Genomic DNA, 25,985 nt, shown 5'->3' on the forward strand with positions numbered 1-25,985 from the left:
TGGTCTAAATCATGTTTGATGCACTCTGGGTGTATTTTTTTGCAGTAGTTTATTCAGGATGATATTAACACTGTGGACAATTTTCAGCAACACTTTTCCAAAAAACAAGGTCTAAATCATGTTTGATGCAGTGTGGATGTAATTGTTTTGCTGTACTGTTTATTCAGGATGCTATGAACACTGTGGACAATTTTCAGCAAATTTCAACATTGAAATACAGAAATGTACACTTTTCCAAAATCAAGGTCTAAATCATGTTTGATGCACATAATTTAGAGCTTGTTTGTGGAAAAGTGCTTATTTCTGCATTTCAATGTTGCAACTTGCTGAAAGCTGTCCACAATGTTCATTTCATCTCAAATAAGACAGCACTGCAAAAATTGGACATCCAGAGTGCATCAAACATGATTTAGAGCTTGTTTATGAAAAAAAAAAACGTTTTTTCTGTATTTCAATATTGCAACTTGCTGAAAACTGTCCACAATGTTCATTTCATCTCAAATAGACAGCACAGCAAAAATTGGACATCCAGAGTGCATCAAACATGATTTAGAACTTGTTTATTAACAAAAAAGTTTATTCTGTATTTCAATATTGCAACTTGCTGAAAACTGTCCACAATGTTCATTTCATCTCAAATAGGCAGCACAGCAAAAATTGGACATCCAGAGTGCATCAAACATGATTTAGAGCTTGTTTATGGAAAAAACGTTTATTCTGTATTTCAATATTGCAACCTGCTGAAAACAGTCTACAGTGTTCATAACATCTCAAATAAACATAAAAAAAATGTTTTATCCAGTGCATCAAACATGATTCAGAGCTTGTTTATGGAAAAGTACTTATTTCTGCATTTCAATGTTGCAACTTGCTGAAAACAATCTACAGTGTTCATAACATCTCGAATAGACAGCACAGCAAAAATTGGACATCCAGAGTGCATCAAACATGATTTAGAGCTTGTTTATGGAAAAAAGGTGTTTTCTGTATTTCAATGTTGCAACTTGCTGAAAACTGTCCACAATGTTTATTTCATCTCAAATAAGACAGCACAGCAAAAATTGGACATCCAGAGTGCATCAAACATGATTTACAGCTTGTTTATGGAAAAAAAAGTTTATTCTGTATTTCAATATTGCAACTTGCTGAAAACTGTCCACAATGTTCATTTCATCTCAAATAGGCAGCACTGCAAAAATTGGACATCCAGTCTGATGGCCTTGAGACAGAAGCTGTTTTTCAGTCTCTCGGTCCCAGCTTTGATGCACCTGTATTGACCTCGCCTTCTGGATGATAGCAGGGTGAACAGGCAGTGGCTCGGGTGGTTGTTGTCCTTGATGGTCTTTTTTGCCTTCCTGTGACATCGGGTGGTGTAAATGTCCTGGAGGCAGGTAGTTTTCCCCCGGTGATGCGTTGTGCAGTTGCTGTACCCGGCGGTGATACAGCCTGACAGGATGCTCTCGATTGTGCATCTGTAAAAGTTCGTGACCATTTTTGGTGACAAGCCACATTTCTTCAGCCTCCTGAGGTTGAAGAAGCGCTCTTGTGCCTCCTTTACCATGCGGTCTGTGTGGGTGGACCATATCCTTCCTGTTTGGCCCTGTCCGGGGGTATCATCGGATGGGGCCACAGTGTCTCCACCCCTCTCCACCCCTCACGTCTCAGCCTCCAGTATTTATGCTGCAGTCGTTTGTGTCAGGGTCAGGTTGTTATATCTGGAGTACTTCTCCTGTCTTATCCAGTGTCCTGTGTGAATTTAAGTATGCTCTCTAATTCTCTCTTTCTTTCTCTCTCTCGGAGGACCTGAGCCCTATGCCCATGCCTCAGGACTACCTGGCATGATTACATTTTACATTTACATTTAAGTCATTTAGCAGACGCTCTTATCCAGAGCGACTTACAAATTGGTGCATTCACCTTATGACATCCAGTAGAACAGCCACTTTACAATAGTGCATCTAAACCTTTTAAGGGGGAGGGGGGGGGTGAGAAGGATTACTTATCCTATCCTAGGTATTCCTTAAAGAGGTGGGGTTTCAGGTGTCTCCGGAAGGTGGTGATTGACTCCGCTGTCCTGGCGTCGTGAGGGAGTGTGTTCCACCATTGGGGAGCCAGAGCAGCGAACAGTTTTGACTGGGCTGAGAGGGAACTGTACTTCCTCAGTGGTAGGGAGGCGAGCAGGCCAGAGGTGGATGAACGCAGTGCCCTTGTTTGGGTGTAGGGCCTGATCAGAGCCTGGAGGTACTGAGGTGCCGTTCCCCTCACAGCTCCGTAGGCAAGCACCATGGTCTTGTAGCGGATGCGAGCTTCAACTGGAAGCCAGTGGAGAGAGCGGAGGAGCGGGGTGACGTGAGAGAACTTGGGAAGGTTGAACACCAGACGGGCTGCGGCGTTCTGGATGAGTTGTAGGGGTTTAATGGCACAGGCAGGGAGCCCAGCCAACAGCGAGTTGCAGTAATCCAGACGGGAGATGACAAGTGCCTGGATTAGGACCTGCGCCGCTTCCTGTGTGAGGCAGGGGTCGTACACTGCGGATGTTGTAGAGCATGAACCTACAGGAACGGGCCACCGCCTTGATGTTAGTTGAGAACGACAGGGTGTTGTCCAGGATCACGCCAAGGTTCTTAGCGCTCTGGGAGGAGGACACAATGGAGTTGTCAACCGTGATGGCGAGATCATGGAACGGGCAGTCCTTCCCGGGAGGAAGAGCAGCTCCGTCTTGCCGAGGTTCAGCTTGAGGTGGTGATCCGTCATCCACACAGATATGTCTGCCAGACATGCAGAGATGCGATTCGCCACCTGGTCATCAGAAGGGGAAAGGAGAAGATTAATTGTGTGTCGTCTGCATAGCAATGATAGGAGAGACCATGAGGTTATGACAGAGCCAAGTGACTTGGTGTATAGCGAGAATAGGAGAGGGCCTAGAACAGAGCCCTGGGGGACACCAGTGGTGAGAGCGCGTGGTGAGGAGACAGATTCTCGCCACGCCACCTGGTAGGAGCGACCTGTCAGGTAGGACGCAATCTAAGCGTGGGCCGCGCCGGAGATGCCCAACTCGGAGAGGGTGGAGAGGAGGATCTGATGGTTCACAGTATCGAAGGCAGCCGATAGGTCTAGAAGGATGAGAGCAGATGAGAGAGAGTTAGCTTTAGCAGTGCGGAGCGCTCCGTGATACAGAGAAGAGCAGTCTCAGTTGAATGACTAGTCTTGAAACCTGACTGATTTGGATCAAGAAGGTCATTCTGAGAGAGATAGCGGGAGAGCTGGCCAAGGACGGCACGTTCAAGATTTTGAGAGAAAAGAAAGAAGGGATACTGGTCTGTAGTTGTTGACATCGGAGGGATCGAGTGTAGGTTTTTTCAGAAGGGGTGCAACTCTCGCTCTCTTGAAGACGGAAGGGACGTAGCCAGCGGTCAGGGATGAGTTGATGAGCGAGGTGAGGTAAGGGAGAAGGTCTCCGGAAATGGTCTGGAGAAGAGAGGAGGGGATAGGGTCGAGCGGGCAGGTTGTTGGGCGGCCGGCCGTCACAAGACGCGAGATTTCATCTGGAAAGAGAGGGGAGAAAGAGGTCAGAGCACAGGGTAGGGCAGTGTGAGCAGAACCAGCGGTGTCGTTTGACTTAGCAAACGAGGATCGGATGTCGTCAACCTTCTTTTCAAAATGGTTGACGAGGAGGAGGGGGATTCAGGAGGGAGGAGAAGGTGGCAAAGAGCTTCCTAGGGTTAGAGGCAGATGCTCTTTGCTGATGACTCCTTGCTGGCTGTGCTGCTGCTCCAGTTTCAACTGTTCTGCCTGCGGCTATGGAATCCTGACCTGTTCACCGGACGTGCTTCCTGTCCCAGACCTATTATTTGACCATGCTGGTATTTTATGAATATTTGAACATCTTGGCCATGTTCTATTATAATCTCCACCCGGCACAGCCAGAAGAGGACTGGCCACCCTTCATAGCCTGGTTCCTCTCTAGGTTTCTTCCTAGGTTTTGGCCTTTCTAGGGAGTTTGTCCTAGCCAATGTACTTCAACACCTGCATTGCTTGCTATTTGGGGTTTTAGGCTGGGTTTCTGTACAGCACTTTGAGATATCAGCTGATGTACGAAGGGATATATAAATACATTTGATTTGATTTCAATTTGTCCGTAATGTGTACGCCGAGTAACTTAAAACTTTCCACTTCTCCACTACTGTCCTGTTGATGTGGATAGGGTGGGTGCTCCCTCTGCTGTTTCCTGAATTCCACGATCATCTCCTTTGTTTTGTTGACGTTGAGCGTGAGGTTATTTTCCTGACACCACACTCCCGAGGGTGTGAACAGCTTCATTGGCACAATGGACAATAAAACCTTGCACAATGTTCTAATCTAACATTCTAATCCATATCTGCCTAATTTGAAAATTATGTCAGTGTTGGAGCCCATGGCTATCCATAAATGAAAAAAAAACAAGAATATGGTGCCGTCTGGTTTGCTTATTAATATAAGGAATTTGAAATTATTTATAGGTTTATAAGTATATTTTATCCAATTACATTTTTGATACTTAAGTATATTTACAACCAAATACTATTACTCTAGTATTTTACTGGGTGACTTTAACTTGAGTAAAAGTAAAGATACCTTAATAGAAATTGACTCAGTCATGTATGACAATTGGGTCCTTTTTCCACCACTGCACTGGTTCTGTGTATAAGCCATTTAGTAATAGCTTTTACCCAAAGCGACTGAGCTACCATTATGCTTGCTTCGTCCCGCAAAGTATTGTTCCTAGAGATACTGAATATGCCGCTGTTAAGAGGAAACGTTATTTTTGTTTGAGTTGTTTGATCAAGGACGCAAGACTACGTACGGAAGCTTCTGCAACGAGTCGTCTGTATAAACAATAGTTCGTTGCGGGAAGAAGCAATGGCCATGCACATATACATTTACATATGGGTGCTCCCGGGAATCAAACCCATAATTCTTGCGTTGCAAGCTCCATGCTGTACCAACTGAGTTACAGGACCACAGACCACAATGCAAAAAACGGAAATGTAGCTAATACACCAGTATTTATTGTTTCGAGTGGTATTTTTAGTGGTATGGGGATCCATGCTGATTGCATTGATTGACAGATCATCCTTGAAGTTGTTTTATTACGTAAAGGTGCATTCACATTATGACGTTGGCTGAGTTACCGTATAAAATGCGAGTTTATCTCTTTGGTAATCACTTGGTAAAGTTTTACATGATGGGAACATGGGCTCCAGCCATAGACTTTAACCATGGAGGATAATAAGGTAAACCTATGAATTGCTAACAGAGAAGCCCCATGCAGTGATGCAGGAACTGCTGCACCGTCTTTTATGCTGCGGCAGGATCCACAGGGTTTACAGGACATGCCGATAGGCCGCAAGTAGTGGCAGCTGGGTGGCGGTGTGAGCTAACGTTAATGTGCCGCTAATATTATAATTTTTAATATTGTAAAAAAATGTATGCATTATAATAACCTATGGGACTTGTTATACATCAAACCGTGCTTCTACACCTGCATTGTTTGCTGTTTGGGGTTTTAGGCTGGGTTTCTGTACAGCATTTTGAGATATCAGCTGATGTACGAAGGGATATATAAATTGATTTGATTTGAAATATGATCCTTGCAAAGAATAGAGCAGTAGGCTATTTACCATAATTCTACCTAAACTATAATAATAATAATAGGTGACTCCATACCAGGCAATAGGATCTATGTGTATTTATAGCAAAAACCTGTTCTGTAAAAAAATGTATATATTGGCCATTATAAACTGGGTGTTTTGAGCCCTGAATGCTGATTGGCTGAAAGCTGTGGTATATCAGAAGGTATACCACGGGTATGACGAAACATTTATTTGTCCTCTTCTAATTAAGTTGGTAACCAGTTTATAATAACTGTGCGTTGTGTCATGTGTAAGAACAGCTCTTAGCTGTGGTATATTGTCCATATCCACGAGCATTTAAAGAATGGTCTAATTTCTTCCAATCAGAGTTTAAATGAAGATAATCCACATGATCATCAAGGTTTGGAAGGTCAAGTCCAGAAAATGAAGAATGATATCCTGGGTTTAAACTATCCAGAAGAGTGAAGTGAAGGATCCCCTGCCTCATATCGAGCTGAAGGCTGTGACAAGGAGAAAAGTTAAGGTGAGAGAATAGACTGAGGAGAGAAAGGGAAATCTGGGGTCTTACCTGTCCACACTTTAAAACTGTCCAATATGCCATATAACATGTTGTTGTGAGGTTGGAGGGTAAATTGTCCTTACAACAGACTTCCATCTCTTGATATTCAATCACCAATTGTTTACTATAGCTCTTCTCAAAGGCCTGTATAGCAACGGCAACATACAGTATGACATTGACTGTATTGTCTTTTTAGACCAAGAGGAGGACCCGTGCCAACAGGTCCACAGTTGAACAGAGCACTGATACTGATGCAGCTGAGAGAGATTTAGTTGATAATCAGAATGATGAAGATGAGGAAGAGGTGAAGAAGGATCCCCTACCTCAGATGGAGCAGGATGCTGTGAAGAGAAATAAAGTCAAGGTAAGGGAATAGATTGAGCAGAGATGTGGATATTTGTGATATCTTTCATATCTATAACCTGCCCCGACAGCATGTTGTTCCGAAGAAGGTAAATTGCCTATGCAATACCCTTTTTCTCCTAATAGTAAATCTAGGGCTGACCCCATTTGGTCGACAGTTTGGTCGATAGGCTGTTGGTTGACTGGGATTTCTTAAGTCGAGTAGCCGCAAAAGATTGTTTTCTTCATGGTGCACATGGACACCTGTCTGATTCGCGCCTGTCTCAGTTGACTAATCCATTGCCGAGGCCACAGGGATGGCACAGTCCATCACACTAAGACGTGATACTGACATGGTATATGGTTATATAATGTAAAAATAATGATGCAACACTAATAAATCAAATATTATTTTACAACAAATGCACTTTCTCCTGCATTGGATACGGTCGCTGTCCGTGGTTCTGAAACAGTGCTCCGTAGAATTGCAGCCCTTTCCTATGTTGCTATGTGCATAATAGCAAAGTCAACCAACATATTGGGATTGAGAACAATGCTGCAGAGGCAGCAGCAGCAGCAGCAGAGACGGGGAAACAGCCCTTGCCTTAGCCTAATTGTCTAATAAAATTGAGGAGAGAGGAAAACCCAACTAAATTAGGTCTATAATCAATAGCCTAATTGTTAAATGTGCCTGGCTTTGTAAATCATCCATATATATTACCAGTCAAAAGGGTTTTTCTTTATTTTTACTATTATTTTACTAACTATGAAATAACACATATGGAATCACGTAGGTATCAAAAACGTGTTAAACAAATCAAAATCTATTTTACATTTGAGATTATTCAAAGTAGTCACCCTTTGCCTTAATGACAGCTTTGCACACTCTTGGCATTCTCTCAACCAGCTTCATGAGGTAGTCACCTGGAATGCATTTCATAAATTAACATGTGTGCCTTGTTAAAAATTAAGTAAAGGAATTTCTTTCCTTCTTAATGCATTTGAGCCAATCAGTTGTGTTGTGACAAGGTAGGGTTGGTATACAGAAGATAGCCCTATTTGGTAAAAGACCAAGTCCATATTATGGCAAGAACAGCTCAAATAAGCAAAGAGAAACAACAGTCCGTCAATACTTTAAGACATAAAGGTCAGTCAATCTGGAAAATTTCAAGAACTTTGAACGTTTCATCAAGTGCAAAAACCATCAAGTCCCAAAAACCATCAAGCGCTATGATGAAACAGGCTCTCATGAGGGCCGCCACAGGAAAGGAAGACTCAGAGTTAACTCGGCTGCAGAGGATAAGTTCATTAGAGTTAACTGCACCTCACATTGCAGCCCAAATAAATGCTTCAAAGAGTTCAAGTCACAGACACATTTCAACATCAACTGTTCAGAGGAGACTGCGTGAATCAGGCCTTCGTGGTCAAATTGCTGCGAAGAAAGCACTACTAAAGGACACCAATAAGAAGAAGAGACTTGCTTGGGCCAAGAAACACGAGCAATGGACATTAGACTGGTGGAAATCTGTCCTTTGGTCTGATGAGTCCAAATTCCAACAATGTCTTTGTGAGAGTAGGTGTACAGATGATCTCCGCATGTGTTGTTCCCACCGTGAAGCATGGAGGAAGTGTGAAGGTGTGGGGGTGCTTTGTTGGTGACACTATCTGTGATTTATTTAGAATTCAAGGCACACTTAACCAGCATGGATACCATAGTATTCTGCAGTGATACGCCATCCCATCTGGTTTGCGTCTCCAGGCTGTGTAAGGGCTATTTGACCAAGAAGGAGAGTGATGGAGGGCTGCATCAGATGACCTGACATCCACAGTCACCCAACCTCAACCCAATTGAGATGTTTTGGGATTAATTGGACCACAGAGTGAAGGAAAAACAGCCAATAAGTTCTCAGCATATGTGGGAACTCCTTCAAGACTGTTGGAAAAGCATTCCAGGTGAAGCTGGTTGAGAGAATGAGTGTGCAAAGCTGCCATCAAGGCAAATGATGGCTACTTTGAAGAATCTCAAATATAAAATATATCTTGATTTGTTTAACACTTTTTGGTACCTACATGAATCCATATGTGTTATTTCATAGTTTTGATGTCTTCACTACTATTCTACAATGTAGAAAATAGTACAAATAAAGAAAAGCCTTGAATGAGTAGGTGTGTCCAAACTTTTGACTGGTACTGTATACATATATACAGAAGTAAGACAGATATAGATTATGTTGCCTGTTTGAGTATTTGTTGAATAGCCTACTGATTCTGTGAGCACCAAGCCTCATGCACCGGCAAAATGTTGAATTAAGCAATTTCACAGATTCGGCTGTTTTTAATCTTTGCTATGCTGTAATAATGGCTTTATAATTTTTAGTCATTGGAACAGACTGGTATTGCTTAAAACATTTGATTAACACTGTTCCAAATGATCAGAAAAAACATTATTGTAAATCTAACAGCAACTGTTTGGCACACATAATACTCACGCAAAGCTTGCTCCTATACCCTCCTTTTTCTTGATCTCCAGTAGTTTCCACAACTTAGTCAAATGTCTTCCACAGATCTGACTTCCCCTTTCCCTCCTAAGCAACCAGTAAACATTCACCCGTTTGGCGTTTATTTTTCACATCCTCCGCATTCGCTGTCGATATTACTGTGTTTTGAGTTTGTTATAACCAATTTATTGATTTGATTATGATGGGCTATAGGTCAGGTCCTATTTGTCACATGCATGCGATGCTTTCGTGTTTCACAGTAAGAGAGCAAGGCTGAGGAAATAGGTCATGCTTTTTGTAAACAAGTTAGGGAATTCTGTAACAGAACTTTTCAGTCATAAACGAGGAAGAAACTAAATGGCTGAAATGATGTTGCGTCTTCAGCATTGACAGCACAATAAACACTTGCTGTTATGTGGTGCCTTTTCGCTGCAGTAGGGAGGAGAGCGAGACAACATGCGCTGTAATTTCTTTTAATACAGTGTCAACATCGGGCTCTTTCTTGAGTCATTTGTGTGTCTTAATTATTTAATCAAACAGTGTGCTTAAAGCATCAGACAAGCTCAGTGCCTGTGTAGGTGATTGTATTCAAACACATAGGGTGTGTCTGATAATGGAAAAATACATTTTAACATTAGAACAGGATGACTCTCGGTCGACAAAGATTTTTTTGTCGGGGACAGCCCTACAATCAGTCTTACCCTTGCTCTACTCAAAGGGCTGTATTGGAATGGCTTCATACAGTATCTACGTGTATATCATTGACTGTATTGTCTTTTTAGACCAAGAGGACCAAAAGAAACAAAGTGGAGCAGATCACTGATACAGATGCAGGTCATAAATTAAACTCTAATTTCACTGAATGTAATCCTTTTGCATGTAAATGTAATTTAGTATGGACCTCTATTGAGCAGAGGACTGATAGTAGAGTGCACATGTTATACTTTCTTGGGTACTTAACTTCACAAAGTACACAAAGTTGGCTAATACATACTTGCCTTAGAAGGTTACATGTTTTCAGACTTCTTTATCTTGGTGAATGCTGCTTTGGATACAGGTCCCTCTACATCTGTGGAATTTTCTGGGATGATAGTTCAGGGGACATCTCACCAGGGACAATCTACTGAAAAGATCCTAAGTGAGTGTGTCTCCAGGGCCTGTCAGACTCTTGACCTCCTGCCAATTGATCCGGATGCTTTCAACCCGATTATTATCCGGTTTCTGGAAAAACTTACTGAGGAGTATGTCCAAACTTCTATTGTAGTATTTGAATGCAATGTCATCTGGAGGATTTTATAAATTGTATGTGTGTTGGTGTGCTTTTTGGTGCTAAAAACATCTTATTATCTCCGAAAGGCAATGGAGGCAGTTAAGCATTGGCAGGATGGACCCTGTAAGTCCCTTAACCTTGGAGATTATTCATAGATATATTATTAATAGATGTTTCAAGAAAATTAGATAAAAGGTTTGTATCTATCTACAGTATCATCCACATTATCACAAACAGTTATATTCAAAGAGCTTTTTAGTAGCCTACTGCTTTTCATGCTTTCCAATGTATGCCACTTTCATGATTCTCATGAACATACAGTGCCTTGCGAAAGTATTTGGCCCCCTTGAACTTTGCGACCTTTTGCCACATTTCAGGCTTCAAATTTAAAGATATAAAACTGTATTTTTTTGTGAAGAATCAACAACAAGTGGGACACAATCATGAAGTGGAACGACATTTATTGGATATTTCAAACTTTTCAACAAATCAAAAACTGAAAAATTGGGCGTGTAAAATTATTCAGCCCCCTTAAGTTAATACTTTGTAGCGCCACCTTTTGCTGCGATTACAGCTGTAAGTCGCTTGGGGTATGTCTCTATCAGTTTTGCACATCGAGAGACTGAATTTTTTTCCCATTCCTCCTTGAAAAACAGCTCGAGCTCAGTGAGGTTGGATGGAGAGCATTTGTGAACAGCAGTTTTCAGTTCTTTCTACAGATTCTCGATTGGATTCAGGTCTGGACTTTGACTTGGCCATTCTAACACCTGGATATGTTTATTTTTGAACCATTCCATTGTAGATTTTGCTTTATGTTTTGGATCATTGTCTTGTTGGAAGACAAATCTCTGTCCCAGTCTCAGGTCTTTTGCAGACTCCATCAGGTTTTCTTCCAGAATGGTCCTGTATTTGGCTCCATCCATCTTCCCATCATTTTTAACCATCTTCCCTGTCCCTGCTGAAGAAAAGCAGGCCCAAAGCATGATGCTGCCACCACCATGTTTGACAGTGGGGATGCTGTATTCAGGGTGATGAGCTGTGTTGCTTTTACTCCAAACATAACGTTTTGCATTGTTGCCAAAAAGTTAAATTTTGGTTTCATCTGACCAGAGCACCTTCTTCCACATGTTTGGTGTGTCTCCCAGGTGGCTTGTGGCAAACTTTAAACAACACTTTTTATGGATATCTTTAACAAATAGCTTTCTTCTTGCCACTCTTCCATAAAGGCCAGATTTGTGCAATATACGACTGATTGTTGTCCTATGGACAGAGTCTCCCACCTCAGCTGTAGATCTCTGCAGTTCATCCAGAGTGATCATGGGCCTCTTGGCTGCATCTCTGATCAGTCTTCTCCTTGTATGAGCTGAAAGTTTAGAGGGACGTCCAGGTCTTGGTAGATTTGCAGTGGTCTGATACTCCTTCCATTACAATATTATCGCTTGCACAGTGCTCCTTGGGATGTTTAAAGCTTTAGGTCAACATTGGATCATTCAGAGATCCTCACTGAACTTCTGGAGAGAGTTTGCTGCACTGAAAGTAAAGGGGCTGAATAATTTTGCATGCCCAATTTTTCAGTTTTTGATTTGTTAAAAAACTTTGAAATATCCAATAAATGTCGTTCCACTTCATGATTGCGTCCCACTTGTTGTTGATTCTTCACAAAAAAATACAGTTTTATATCTTTATGTTTGAAGCCTGAAATGTGGCAAAAGGTCGCAAAGTTCAAGGGGGCCGAATACTTTCGCAAGGCACTGTATGTGAGATTGTGTGGTATCTCTTCGAGGAGCTTGGTTTCAGAGCCCGACTATGAGTACACTGTTTCAGTCCTACAGGTGATGAGGGCATTGCTTGCAGAGATGTGCCTGGAGATTGTGTGGTTTGTATCTGAGGCCATCCTGGAGGTCATCATCCCTGCAATTTTCCATTTTGTACAGATATACAGCCTTGTGTCTCCAGTATCCGGCAAGTCTCTGACAGAATCAGAGAGATCCTCTAGTACAAACCTGAAGGTTCGCAAGAGAGGCAGCAGCAAATCCTCAAGGTTTTTCACAGCCAAGTCAAGCTCCATTCGTAATGGGTATATTCAGTCATTCCAAAAGAAACCGGTTTCACCTAAATATTCATAACCCATTTTGTGAAAATATGTTTTGTTATCTGTATAACAGTTTACTCTTAATGACCAGTTTAACTGATTATTGAATTATGCATTAATGTGACTACAGTGTCTACTATTGAATATGGAATGCTGTATTGTTTGCTTTGTATTCTCAAAGGTCTCAGACAGTGTTGCCAAATACTCAGGGAGATGGTGAGTCTATATCATCTGAGCCACTCAGTGACTTTTTTGGGATCACTGAGGACAGTCTCCTCACTGGTGTCCAGGATTCCTTCAAAGAGTCGCTGAACAATGTCCTCTGTATCCAAAGAGAGGGCCAGGTAGACACTCAAAGTCTATCCCGGAGTTATTGTTGGAGAAGTGTCAAAGAAGGTCAATTCCATAATCTCTGGGCGAATGTCCCCTGTCATTTTTGCCAGTGGTGGTGTCTCCAGCACCAAGGTGGTTGAGGAGATGGTGTCTGGCGTTTCCAACATACTTCAGGTGTATATTAAATGGGAAGAGTGTTGAGCAGAGTGTTGTTCTCAGAGAGGATGGTGTTGAGGTGGACATGACACATTTAACAGGACAGGTCATGACAGCCCTCAGTGGCACTGTTTTGAACTTCAGCAATAAGGAGGAAAATGATCCCGACAAGAGGGAACTGCTTTGTCTTGTTGCTGACCATATGAAGATGCTTGAAGCTTGTAAAAGTCCCTAGGAGATGCTAAAACAAGGAGAGAGCAACCTCAATATCAAAGGTGCTAAATCTAGTCTTCGTCTGTCAACACAAAGTATGGACAGACTACTCACTGAGGAGTTTCAGACCAAGGCCACTGAATCGAACCGGGAGATTGTTAAAAGATTCAGGGGTTGTACATCATGTTGTTCTGGCACTACATCATCTAGTCCAACTCCTAGGATAGGTGAGATCAGAGACCTTATGATTGACCCTGAGGCCTCTGAGTTGGTAAGTACCTTTGTTTCAGACATGGACAATCTTACCCAGTCTATCAGGGCATCCTGCTCTCCTGCACAGAGTGAGCAGATCCTTCTTGAAAACCATCAGAGTAAGATCTGGTCTTACACTGTTGGTTGTTACGACGACATGAAAAATACGCTGAAGAGGATTCTTACCTGTCCAGAAAAAGGGGATCTCGCAAGTACATTTGTGGAGAGCACAAAATATTCTTTCACAATGGTTCCAACTTTGTGCCTGGACGTCGGTCATTCCAGTAATTGTGAGGCTGACACATCGGACTCCTTTTCTTGTAAACCACTTTTAATAACCCCCTCATCTATGAATGAACAAAAAGGACAAAGTGAGACCCCAAAACCTCTCTTGGCTCTCAAAAAGTATTTGCAAGACCAAGTCCTCCTTGACACCACAAAAGCGATTGCTTGCCAGGTTCTAGTCTTGTATAAGACTGAGGTGATGGAGAAGTTCTCATCTTCTGTTGGAGAGTGTGATTCTGAAGAGTCTCTGGATGCCATTCTGTTTGTGGATGGCATCATGTCTGACTTGAATGATTTCACCAGTTCTTGTTCCACCTCACCATCTGAGTTGTTAGACAGTGAACAATGTCTCTCCCATCTCACTTTTCCACTTGGTCTGCAGGACAGCACCACCAACAGTGAATCTACCCAGAATCTTCCAGTTATAAATATGAAGAAACTCTCCAGTGTGTCTTTCCAGACAAAGGCTAGAAAGGCAGTGAGTGAAGCTCTGAGATCTGTCAACCCCTTTACAAACAGCTTAATGGGAGACTCTGAAGCATCTAAATTGCTGGACACTTTTGTAACAGATGTGGAGACTATTGTTCAGTCCATGCAGGCACATGACTCTGAAAATTTCAGAATTTCAAAAGTGAGCACCCTTTCTGCTGCTCGTATTATATGTCATAGATTTCGAGAAATGCTGAGGCGGTTTCTCGCTCCCTGCCAAGACTCTGTAAAGGTCATTGATGGTGTTACACCAATACATGATGAGACTCTCAAACAGGCTCCCAGTGAAAGTTTAGATTCTCAGGTGACTTGTAATAGTGATTCTCCTGAAATCCAAGCGGACCTTCAAACCTGTACCAAGGAGGTCATTAGTCAGATCCTCACTGTATATCACTCTGAGGAATCCATGGAGAAATGCCTCTCTAGCCTAAAAGGAGATACAGATGACCTGTCCAAGCTTTTGGATGCCGTTGTTTCTCAGATTGACATCCTTACTGCCCCCAAATCATATGTATCTGTTGATGACTATTCTGTCAATACACAGGACAATTTGCATGGTGAGATCAACAATGATGAGGGGGAGGCATCCTCTAGAAGTCTTAAATCCACAGCCTTTGACAAACTATGTACTGAGGAGTTTCAAACTAAAGCCTCATATATGGCTGGTGGGATCCTTCAATCAGGGTTAATTGGCATTGTAAATACCAGCCTTGATGGTAGAAGTGCAGACATTTGTGCAGAGTCCAGTAATGAAGGTGATGATAGAGATGTCAAAATCCTTCAGAAGAGTGGAACTCCATCTTTGTTCACCTCTTCTCTGCACACCAATTCTGCAGCATCCAACATCGTCATAAGCATCACCAAAGACCTTAATAGCTTCACCCAGATGACTAAAATGTCTGATGCTTCAGTGTCTGGCCAGTTAGAGGGATCCCTATCAGCTTCAACCCTTCCTGTCAGTGTTCACAACGGGGCCAATGTGAAAGGAAAGATCATTTGTTAACTTGTTCAACAATGTGTTCACCAAGGTCAAGGATTTTTTTGCCCAGCAACAACCGGTCCTCCTAGACAATGTGGTTGAGGCCCCCAAACATGCCGAATCCATATGCAGAACAGCTACTTCTACACAAATGACTTACAGTGAACAGGAAGGCAGCCAGACCAGCATGGTAAATTATTCCAAAGCCTTAATTAGTCAGACTCTGATGACAATCCAGAGGAGAGTGTCTATGTCAGAGAGGATGAGCACCTCAGAGAAAGGCCTCTTGACTCGTTCCATCGTGGGCTCCATGTTGGAGGATGTTGACATGGTGAGAACTGATGGACACGAGATACACCGGCCATCCTCCTCAAACTCCTCCCTGTCCATCACCTCTGCCATGACCATAGGGTCCCAGAGTGATTTTACAAAGTCTTTTCCAGGCACTCCAGCCTGTTGAAATCTATTGTCCTATCATTAGGAGTTTGGTCATTGATATGAGTGACTCCTCAACTCATTCACAAGGGTCAACAAATTACACAAGGCAAACCATCTCTGCCATAGTTGATATAGCTGTTATTGAGGTCATTCCAAGAGAAGATACGGAACACATAGCCTCCGCAGATGATGTGACTTCTTTTACAAGAAGACTTGCGAGACTCAGCCCCAGGGACGGTCTTCAGAACTTCTCACATGAGCTCACTGACAAAGTTTATGAGCTCATAAAAAGTCACAACACCCCCCATGCTCTTTTTGTGCCAGCTGGCAAGAGCGTGTCTATTCTTTTGAAGCTGAAGACAGGATTGAATGCTTCTGAAGTGCTTCTGAAGAATCCAGGGAGTTTCCATCTGACCTTGTGTATTCCTTTGCTACGGAGTCAATAAAACGTCTGCTACAGCAGATTGTCTTCTGGCTTCCTCCACCATCACAAGGATCTGATTTCTGCCAAACTGTCATCTCTGATGGTTCTCTGCAGGACACAAGTTGGCTTATCCCGAGCTCTTCTGCCATCTCCATTAGTTCCTCACAGGTTTACTGTGACACAAAGAGCCTTTTAACCAATATAATGGTCAATCAGGTCATGGATACCTGTTCTGTTGCCTCCAATTCATCAGAAGAATTATCAGAGTTGATGAACATAATCAATGGGTTGTCCCCAACTGATGCTGGAACACTTGACTCTGACAGACCGGCTCTCATGACCACTAGCCGTCAGTCTAGTGCCAAATCATTGCCTTGACCCTCTCTGTCTGGCAGCATCACACACAACAGTGGAACTGTGGATATTCAAGATTTAAAACAGGTGGAATCCAAGATGGACAACAAAGATCTGGAGATGTCTAGTGTCTCTGTACATCCATCAACTCCATCAGCCATGGACTCTGATACACATGCATCATTTGACTCCACTAGCAATGACTACACCTCTTTGGTACTTTTACTGATTGTTAGATTGCTATCAGTGATCACCCCTTTCACATTACTGGAATCCTCTGACACCCCTATCACATTACTGGAATCCTCTAACATTGGTGAAACATCAAGAGTTCTCCCAATGAGGATTCTGTCTGAGTTCTGTGGCACCTCAGGACTTGAACCAACTCAAGCCTACCCCCAGAATCTGAAAATCAAAAAGATTTTCAAGGCTGTCTACAAGGGGCTTCTTCAAGAATTCGGGTCAGAGAAGATGCTACAGGCTGCAATGAAGTCAACGGATTATGCATTTGACGATGCCCTAGTCAAATCATTAACGAGGGAACTACTAACTAAATGCAATGAGGCTAGCTCTTCACCTCCCTCCATGACCCAGTTGTCATCACACAATGCACTTGGCAGTGACGAGGTAGGTAATTCTGAGCTTCCAACAACTGTTAGAAAGGAAAAGAAGAGAGGAAGATTCAGCGCTCTCTGTGGACTCAACCCAAAGGTACATATGTCATCAAAATACAAATTATAAAGATTATTTTTATTCATTACGTACAGTATGATGGTAAACACTGATACCTTTTGTGTGCAATTTCCCCTACAGTATAAATGACTGTTTGTTACCCAGTGTACAAAGAAGGTCAACAAGAAAAAACACTGCACTCCAGCACCTTCCCAGAACCAGACCCCTGCCGTCAGTGAAACAGGTAAGTCAATACACTCAAATGTGTACAAACAAAAATATAAACACAACATGCAACAATTTCAAAGATTTTATTGAGTTACAGTTCATATATGGAAATCGGTCAATTTAAATACGTTCATTAGGCCCTTATCTATGGATTTCATATGACTGGGAGTACAGATATGCATCTGTTCGTCACAGATACCTTAAAAAAGGTAGGGGCGTGGATCAGAAAACCAGTCAGTATCTGGTGTGATCACCATTTGCCTCATGAAGCGTGATACTTCTCCTTCGCATAGAGTTGATCAGGCTGTTGATTATGGCCTATGGAATGTTGTCCCACTCCTCTTCAATAGCTGTGCGAAGTTGTTGAATATTGGTGGGAACTGGAACACGCTGTTGTACACAAACATGCTAAATGGGTGACATGTCTGGTGAGTATGCAGGCCTTTCGACATGGGGCCATGCATTATCATGCTGAAACATGAGGTGAGGGCGGCGGATGAATGGCACGACAATGGGCCTAAGGATCTCGTGACGGTATCTCTGCATTGACAAAATGCAATTGTGTTCGTTGTCCATAGCTTATGCCTGCCCACACAGTAACCCTACAGCCAACACGACGCCATATACGTGGTCTGTGGTTGTGAGGCCGGTTAGACATACTGCCAAATTCTCTAAAACGACATTGAAAGCGGCTTATGGTAAAGAAATAAACATTACATTCTCTGGCCACAGCTCTGGTGGACATTCCTGCAGTCAGCATGCCAATTGCACTCTCAAATGCAAACCTTCTGGAGCTGAGCAAAGATCAAGGAAAATAAGAAAACAGCTGTACTTAATAGAAAATGGATGAGGGGAACATTTCATGTTATTGCATTATAATGAGTTACTGCATTATCTTTCAGTTGTAAAATTATCACTTTCTGTAGGCTATGCCTGGTGGCCCATTTGCTCCTAAGAAGCCTGTTTTCTTCTGCCAACGTTGTCGTGCCCGAGTGGTTAAGGCAATGGACTAGAATTCCATTAGGATCTTCCTGCGCAGGTTTGAATCCTGCCGACAATGAAAATGAATTTTTTGACCCCTCCGGAGGTGGAAGTTTAGTCGTGTTTCTTATACCAATCACATCCTCTCAGATCTCCACAAGTACATAGGGATTAGTTGTCCATTTGGGATAGGACTGCAGGCCATCTATCCCACCTCACACCTTTACACACCTGGTTATCCATCCTTCTAGCTCTATAAGCCACAGTAGCATAGGTTACAGGTTTGTAGTCAAGCCACAGATTTCAGGTGAGATCCCATGATACACTCAACAATACAACAACACGATTCTCATGAATAACCATTAAGCCATTTGCTAAGATTTCCCCCATTTTGACATGTGGAAACCTGTTGTCACTCTTACCCTGATGAATAGCTCCACACACTTTTTTGGTCCTATCTGAGGCATTTTTAAATTCATGTCAAAATGGCCATATTCTGAAGACACTCAGGGTAATCGAACTGGCCACATCTAAGTCAAGCCACAGGTCATAGGTGAGAAACCTTGTTAAACCCTAAAAGAAAAAGAAAAAACACGATTGCATTGAAAATAACCATTAAGTCATTCAGGTCGCAGACTCCCCTATAGGCATGGTTTGAAACCCACTCCTAGCAACTTTTTAGCGCCTGCATGTCATGCACCTTTGTAAAATCCAGTTGAAAAATGAATGACTTAAGGTAATGTAAATGACACTTAGTTAATATGAGTAGTGAATAACTATCGTATTTTTAATATTCTGCAAAAACAGCTAGTTGATGAGAGGCTGAAAGAGGATTACAAGAATCACGCAATTTCACAGGCGGGCCACAAACAGGCAAATAACAAAAAGCATCTCGGAACGCACAACTCGTCGGTCGTTGTCAGTGGATTGTATTGGCGGGAAGAACAAAAATATTGTCTGCAGGGTAATTCGAAGTCGCCGCATCTAATGTCAAGCCACAGGTGAGCTGCCTTGTTAAACCCTAAAAATAAATAATAACACGATTGCGTTGAAAATACCCATTAAGCCATTTCTTAAGATTTCCCCGATGTGGACCTGTTGTCACTCTTACCCTGATGGTTGCTGATATTTACAGACACTTTTTCGGTCTTATCTGAGGAATTTTATAATTTATATCAGAATGGCCATATTCTGAGGCCAGTTTAGCATTCATTCAATGACGATTTACTACTCTTTTCCCATTGAAGGCCATATTGAGGTTAAATCAATGAATGGAGATTTTCATTGATAAAAACAAATGACTATTGAAAGTGCAAGTCAATATCGTGCATAAATGTACTGGTCTCTGTGGTGATTTTAGAAGGCTGTGCCTATTTCTACTTTTACCCCATACTCTTTAACCCAATACCCAGTTACTGTGCTGTAGTCAGGATGGCCGAGCGGTCTAAGGCGCTGCGTTCAGGTCACAGTCTCCCATGGAGGCGTGGGTTCAAATCCCACTTCTGACAATTGGTTAGTACCTCTCAGGAGTCATGCTGCTTAGCAGTAATAATAAGATGATGAAATAACAACTTCACACAGTGAAATGACAATTTATAATAAACACTCTCAAATGCAAACCTTCTGGAGCTGAGCAAAGATCAAGGAAAATAAGAAAACAGCTGTACTTAATAACAAATGAATGAGGGGACATTATCATCAGATCCAATAACAACATTAGAGGATTAGAAATCCAAGGCTTAAAAACAAAGGTGTCCATGTATGACTCAAGTTTTATATTAAGTCCATACGCTAGATCCCTGCAATGTCTCATTGAAGATGTAGATAACTCTCTGGACTAAAACCTCATTAAGTCAAGTGTACAATATTATGTATTGGATCCTTAAAAAATACAACTTTTACATTACCTTGCAGCTTACCTATAAAATGGGCTGATGGTGAAGTAGACGTACTCGGTATTCATATCACAAAAGATATAAATAAGCTCTCCACAATGAATTTCAATAGAAAACTTGTAAAACTAGACAAGATCCTGCAACCATGGAGAGGTAAATTCCTGTCTATTTATTGATAAATTGCCCTGATTAACTCCTTAGTCGTATCTCAGTTTACTCACTTACTTATGGCGCTGCCTCCTCTTGATGATTCGTTTTTCAAATCATATGAGCAAAAAATATTTTGCTTTATCTGGGACGCTAAACCAGGCACAATAAAACAAGCCTATCTCTATAATGAATAGGAGTTGGGTGGGATGAGATTATTAAATATAAAATAACAAAACCTCTCTCTAAAAGATTCACTCATTCAAAAGTTTTAATTGAACCCTAAATGTTTCAAGTAGATTAATAAGAAAAGCTCATCCATTGTTTAAAAATGGCCTTTTTGCCTTTGTGCAGATTGCCATGTCTCAAAATGAGACTTTTTTTCAAAGTATCTGTCTTTATCAAACAAGCATTGCAGAGCTGGCTACAATTTCAATTTCATCCTCCTGAAAAGGTAGAAAAAAATATTACAATAAATATTATGGCTGAACTCAAATGTGCTGGTTGATAAAATACCTGTTTTTATGGGAAAGATGTTTGAAAAGGGTATTTTGTTTTTAAATTACATTTTTAATTGTAATGGTAGAGTTATGTCCTTTCATGGAGTTATCGGAATTGTACGGAAAGATCTGTTCAATCCAAGAGTACAACCAATTGATTACAGCATTGTCCCAAAAATGGAGAAGGCGGGTGGCAGTGGGCGGAGGTAGGGAACTGGTCTGTCTGCTCAATATGGGATCAAAACTGGCGGAGGAATAAAAATAGCATAAATAGGAAAGTATACCAGTTTCATTTGAGGACCAGGATGTTGACATCTGTGCCATACAGATTGAAAAATGGTTGGGAAGAGATGTTTGATGTACCGATTCCATGGTACAGGGTGTATGAGTTGATATATAAAACAACGCAACATTCAAGACTTTGTGCTTTTCAGCTAAAATTATTATATAGAATTCTTGCCACCAACAAAATGTTGAATATTTAGGGAATTAAGTCATCGAATCTCTGCAGATTTTGTTGTGAGGATACAGAATCAATAGGCCCTTTATTTTGGTATTGCCCTCAGGTAGCCCGTTTCTGGTCTCAGGTTCAGGAATGGCTGAAAATGCATAGCATTGATCTAAAACATTTACCCTAGAAATAGTACTGTTAGGAGATCTGGAGAGATGGGTCACTCAATTAATAATATACTAATACTCTTAGTGAAAGTATTTATCTTCAACACGCTATACACGCAACACACTATAGATTCTATTCGATTAGAGAGAATGATGGTCAAAAGATAAAGGAAATAAAAGTCTAAATAAAACATAATAAAAGTACATTTGAATGACACTACAACTACAACTAATGCTGGTTTGCCTGAGGCTGATGCCGTGCAGGTGTTTGTACACATGCATATACACACACTCTCATTCAAATAAACACATACAAGAACACACACATGCATGTAATAGTGCCAGACATGCACACAAACATATAAAGTAGGCATTGCTGTTATGATTTCAGTTGTCCTTGATTTCCTTTGTTTTAAATTGTATTTTTATTTTGTTTTATTCTTTTTTTGCATTGTTTGCCGTTTTCTGTCTTTTTTTCTCTTTAGTTCCTTATTTTTAGTTGTCGGTGCATTGGGGGATTCTTGGGGGTGGGGAATGGAATTAATTGTATTTTTTATTTTTTGTTCTGGAGGCTGTGGGAGGGGTCTCAAATGGTTGGAGGGACAGCTATTGGGGAACTGTGGGGGGATCTTGGAGGGTTCGGGTTTCACAAGATTGTGATCATGAAAAAGGAAACTATGACATATCATATCACTATGCACACGCACACTCACACATACGGATGGCTCTGTTGCGGAAAAACTGATACATGTTTAAGTGTCTTGATGCTGTATTGTTTGTCATTCATGTTCTAATACTTTAATGTTACCCTTTTCTTGTCTTTTTTGTAATACATCATTCAAAAAAATTAACTTAAAATAAACTTCTTTTTTTTTTAAATGTTAAAAAGAAGTGGCTTATATCACAGACTGTCACTGATAATGACTTTAACGAATCATCTGTTGGCTGACATTAGCCTGAATGTTCTCTTTATTTCTCCCTTTACTGTAGGACATGGGGGTCAGACTCTCTCCCTATTACCAAGTCCTGCTCTTTTCTATCGGTAAGTTTATTTGCATTCTTTATTAGAATCTTTAAAGTTTTGTTTTAAAGTAAGGGACTGAGAAATTTCACACACAATAAGAGGGATTTAAATGTAACCTCTATTTAACTAGGAAAGTCAGTTAAGAATAAATTCATATTTACAATGACACCATACCGGGGAACAATGGGTTAACTGCCTTGTTCAGGGTCAGAACATCACATGTTTACCTTATCAGCCAGGGGATTCGATCGAGCAACCTTTTGAAATACTGGCCTAACGCGTAAAACACTAGGCTACCTGCCGTCCCCGAAAGTAATTAAGATGATGAAAGTAATGATAGCTACAAGTTCGACTCTAGAGCTTTGTCTCTAATGTGGTGGAAATTCTAACCCAGTGAGAGAGACTGTTATTTCCTCAAACAGTCATACTTAAATATCGATTTAATTATTCCAATAATGAAGCTGAGATCACATGTATGGTTGAAGTCGGAAGTTTACATACACTTAGGTTGGAGTTATTAAAACTCCAACCCAACTCTTTTTCAACCAATCCACACATTTCTTGTTAACAAACTATAGTTTTGGCAAATTGGTTAGGACATCTACTTTGTGCATGACACAAGTAATTTTTCCAACAATTATTTACAGACAGATTATTTCACTGTATCACAATTCCAGTGGGTCAGAAGTTTACATACACTAAGTTGACTGTGCCTTTAAACAGCTTGGAAAATTCCAGAAAATTATGTCATGGCTTTAGAAGCTTATGATTAGGCTCATTGACATCATTTGAGTCAATTAGAGATGTACCTGAGGATGTATTTCAAGGCCTACGTTCAAACTTGGTGCCTCTTTGCTTGACATCATGGGAAAATCAAAACAAATCAGCCTAGACCTCAGAAAAAAAATTGTAGTCCCTCCACAAGTCTGGTTCATCCTTGGGAACAATTTCCAAATGCCTGAAGGTACCACATTCATCTGCACAAACAATAGTACGCAAATTTAAACACCATGGGAACACACAGCCATCATACCGCTCAGGAAGGAGACACACTGTCTCCTAGAGATGCGTGTACTTTGGTGCGAAAAGTGCAAATCAATCCCAGAACAACAGCAAAGGACCCTGTGAAGATGCTGGAGGAAACAGTTACAACAGTTTCTATATCCAGTTAAACGAGTCCTATAATCGACATAACCTGAAAGGCCGCTCAGCAAGGAAGAAGCCACTGCTCCAAAACCGCCCAAAACAGCCAGACTACGGTTTGCAACTGTACATGAGGAAAAATATCTTTACTTTTTGGAGAAATGTCCTCTGGTCTGATTAAACAAAAATATAATTGTTTGGCCATAATAACCATCGTTATGTTTGGTGGAAAAAGGAGAGGCTTGCAAGCCGAAGAACACCATCCCAACTGTGAAACACGGGGGTGGCAGCATCATGTTGTGGGGGGCTTTGCTGCAGGAAGGACTGGTGCACTTCACAAAATAGATGGCATCATGAGAAAAGGAAAATCATGTGGATATATTGAAGCAACATCTCTAGACATCAGTCAGTAAGTTAAAGCTTGGTCGCAAATGGGTCTTCCAAATGGACAATGACCCCAAGCACACTTCCAAAGTTGTGGCAAAATGGCTTAAGGACAACAAAATCAAGGTATTGGAGTGGCCATCACAAACCCCTGACCTCAATCATATAGAAAATTTGTGGACAGAACTGAAAAAGCGTGTGCGAACAAGGAGGCCTACAAACCTGACTCAGTTTCTCCAGCTCTGTCAGGAGGAATGGGCCAAAATTCACCCAAATTATTGTGGGAAGCTTGTGGAAGGCTAACCGTTTGACCCAAGTTAAACAATTTAAAGGCAATACTACCAAATACTAATTGAGTTTAACTTCTGACCCACTGGCAATGTGATGAAAGAAATAAAAGCTGAAATAAATCATTATCTCTACTACTAGTCTGACATTTCGTATTCTTAAAATAAAAGTGGTGATCCTAACTTAACTAAGACAGGGAAATTTTACTAGGAATTGTGAAATACTGAGTTTAAATGTATTTGGCTTAGTTGTATTTAAACTTCCGTCTTCAACTGTATGTGTCACAACACTGCATACATTTTAAATAATGATTTCATTGAAATCACCAAACGTTAGACACTCAAATGTTTTGAAGGCAATCTAGCACAGTCAAGCTGTCATTTGGCATGTATATTCATTGTACACTAACAAAAAGCCAGCAGCATACCACTGCTGACTTGCTTCTGAAGCTAAGCAGGGATGGTCCTGGTCAGTCCCTGGATTGGAGACCAGATGATGCTGAACGTGGTGTTGGAGGGCCAATAGCAAGCACCCTTTCCTTTCGGCTAAAAAAATATCCCAATGCCCCAGGGCAGTGATGGGGGACATTGGCCTGTGTATGGTGCCGTCTTTCAGATGGGACATCCAACGGGTGTCCTGACATTGTGGTCACTAAAGATCCCATGGCACTTATCGTAAGAGTAGGGGTGTTAATCCTGGTGTTGTGGCTAAATTGCCAACCTGGCCTTCATACCATCATGGCGCCCTAATCATCACCTAATCATACCCAGTTTACATTTGGCTCATTTATCTCCTCCTCCTGTAACTATTCCCCAGGTTGTTGCTGTAAATGAGAATGTGTTCAGTCAACTTCCCTGGTAAATAAATGTACATTTAAAGTTCTCCCAATAGAGTAGAAATTCAACCATATTTGCCCACACCCAAGGAAAATACCAGGGTCACATCGGAAAGGACCGATGATTGTAAGAGGGAAAAAAGCAGTCACTCAATGTCTCTCCCAGCAAAATTATTACATTTTACAACTAAGGTCATACGTCTTTGAATTGCTGTCAGCTATTTCAACAAAAGCATATTATAATGCATGTCAATACCTGCTGTTTATGTCAACACATATTCCTGTTTTACTAAAATCACTTTGAAGTGCAGCTAGCTCACTCCTGCATAGGCTAGCTGGCAAAGGGGCGCTAGGTGAAAACTTTGATGTTCTTTCGTTGCTTGGGTTACCCTCCTGTAATAAAATAGTGCACTATGGGTAGAGCTCTGAACAGATGCAGTAGAAAAATGGGACAAACTAACTTTTACAACACTAAATTTAATGTTTACTTTTGGAAAATTTCAGTTGCTTAAGGGTTCTGTAAGTGACCTACGTTGTTACTTTTGTGGATATGTTAGCGTGGAAACTTTTAAGGGCGAGTTTTAGGCATAATGCCCTTTGACAGTTATCACTTTAAGGCTAAAATGCACCAACCATACAGTTTGCTGACTGCTCCTCACCCTGCATAGGATAGAGCAGACCAGAGTTAACCACAAAATCATTATTATTAACACAGTGTTCACACAGCCCCAACGTTGAGTTATCACATCGTTTGAACAGCTTGTTCTGTGCCTGTGGGGAGCCAGCTGGCAAAAGCAATATAACGTATTTGATATAGTTTAAAGTATAAAATGAACTAATTACCTGAGTAGTAATAGTAACTACATAGTATTAGTTACCAGATAGTAATTATTTTATTAACAATTGTAGTTTTATTGGAATTGCAACTATGTAATTACATTTACATTTACATT

General features: G+C 41.3%; 1 protein-coding gene and 2 non-coding genes across 17 annotated transcripts in view; 2 read left to right on the top strand and 1 right to left on the bottom strand.

Annotated features, from left to right (window-relative positions):
• The window catches only part of LOC118363680 (transient receptor potential cation channel subfamily M member 4-like), a 269,567-nt gene that overhangs the window by 138,085 nt on the left and 105,497 nt on the right, over positions 1 to 25,985 (bottom strand). The gene's annotated exons all lie outside the window — the stretch shown is intronic.
• trnas-aga (transfer RNA serine (anticodon AGA)) lies at positions 18,196 to 18,277 on the top strand. Its single transcript has one exon. It is a non-coding gene; the product is annotated as a tRNA-Ser (tRNA).
• Positions 19,624 to 19,706, top strand: trnal-cag (transfer RNA leucine (anticodon CAG)). Its single transcript has one exon. It is a non-coding gene; the product is annotated as a tRNA-Leu (tRNA).

This window comes from Oncorhynchus keta, chromosome 3 (assembly GCF_023373465.1).
Source record: "Oncorhynchus keta strain PuntledgeMale-10-30-2019 chromosome 3, Oket_V2, whole genome shotgun sequence".
Lineage (NCBI taxonomy): Eukaryota > Metazoa > Chordata > Actinopteri > Salmoniformes > Salmonidae > Oncorhynchus > Oncorhynchus keta.